The sequence below is a fragment of the Pinus tabuliformis genome, chromosome 2_2 (assembly GCF_031772625.1).
Source record: "Pinus tabuliformis cultivar Carrire ecotype Pingquan chromosome 2_2, CPIR1, whole genome shotgun sequence".
Taxonomy (NCBI): domain Eukaryota; kingdom Viridiplantae; phylum Streptophyta; class Pinopsida; order Pinales; family Pinaceae; genus Pinus; species Pinus tabuliformis.
This window is the reverse complement of record NC_142300.1, coordinates 201,586,018-201,587,837: the sequence shown is the minus strand read 5'-3', so window position 1 is coordinate 201,587,837 and position 1,820 is coordinate 201,586,018.

Here is a 1,820-nt window from a genome sequence, read left to right as displayed (position 1 = left end):
GAGTATAAATATCATGCATGCATCAAAGATTGATCCTGTGTTTTGATTGTGCAGTTTTGGAAGCATGAATTCCCTTTAAATACAAGTTATTCATCCTAGGAATTACGCAAGAGATTAGATGCTTGGAGAGTTGTAGAATTGGCCAAGTGTTGGCCAAGAGCTAGCTTGTGAGCTTAGAGAGTTGAGCATACTTGTGCAGAATTGGTCTAGCGAGAACAAGCTTTGTATATTCACTCATATTTTTGATATATGCAATAAAAATAGTAGGATTTTGAGGAGTGGCTTTCCCCAGATACATCTTGTGTTATGTGTCATTGATTTATCTTCTTCTTGTTAATATTATTTTTCATCAATCTATTGGCTTCCGCTTGTTGAAGGTAGAAGTAGATTCTTGTCTTGTGATTTAGTAGATTGCATGATCTTGTGAATCTACAAGATTTTCTACACCTGGGGGAGAGATGATATTATTTTGGAGTTTATGGGATTATTTAGAGATGATTAGATTTCTCTTGGGGAAATTCATCTTGAAGTTGCCCCATATTTCAAAACTCCCTCTGACCTAGGGAGGAATTTATGGTTGTACCATGTGTCTCATCTCATATGTATATGTATCAACATAAGAGAGGCTCATCTCATCGTAGAAGAAGAATTATCCATAACAAATGGTAGGGGAGATTGATTTACCACAACCAAGTCCATGGAATTCATAATTGGCCTTGGTAAAAATCTCACACACCCTACTAGTCTCCAGGTTAAGATTCATGACCTCATCTCAACTAAACAATGATTAAATTGACCCATAGAAGAACAAGAATGATCCACATGAAAATAGGGGAGATCAATTTACCACAACCAACTCCATGGAAGTCATAAATGACCTTGTAAAGATCACACGCTCTATGCCCACTGACTGACCCCTACCCAATTTGATCCTCAGTGACCATGTGGTAGAACATATGAAACCAAAACTTACGGAATATCTATTTACAATAACCAAGTCCATGGTAAGCACATATCTCATTAATTAAAGATCACATACACCTAAGTCTCCTCACCCATTGATGGGTGACGATCCCAATAAGCTTAATGACCTCAATGTGGCCCTTGGACAATAATGGCACAAAGGTGACTTGTGGATATGATGCATAATAGGACATGTACTCAACCAATTTCATGGCTTCAATGAGTAGCCTCACACCAAGTATCGATTTCACAACGTCATTCACTAAGCCCATGACTAGTCATAAATACAGGGGAAGGAATATGATCAATGGATACATTATTCTGCACTCCAAGCTACTTTTAGAAGAATATAAACTTCAATGGCTTGGTGAGAATGCATACAACCTACTCATATGTTGAAGCGTCATTTTTTCAATTCAACAACAAGTGATTGTTGGTGCCTCATTTCTCCCTCTATGTTATATCTTAATTTCTCCATCGGTCTTAGAGCTTCATCGCTCCATCAATGGCACCATTTTTTCAATCCAGTGCATATCTTTCAAAGTCGCATTGCTCGCAATATGATTGGCCACATATCATATAAGTGTAATGGAAGTATAATACTTGCTCATCTAGGAAATCAAGTAAAGACCCATACTAAAGAAACACCTCAATTTGTTATTCCTTTTCACAACAGTCTTGCTCCACTTGAGATAGGAATATCTCTCTACTCATAACATTGTCTCAATCCATGACTAACTATATTGTGTTGGTATCTCAATACCATCTTTGCAGCATTCTAATATGCATGACTAATATCTATTTGTCTTAGTGAACACATTGCAAAGAAAGGATCCATTTAGCTGACTGCTCATCAT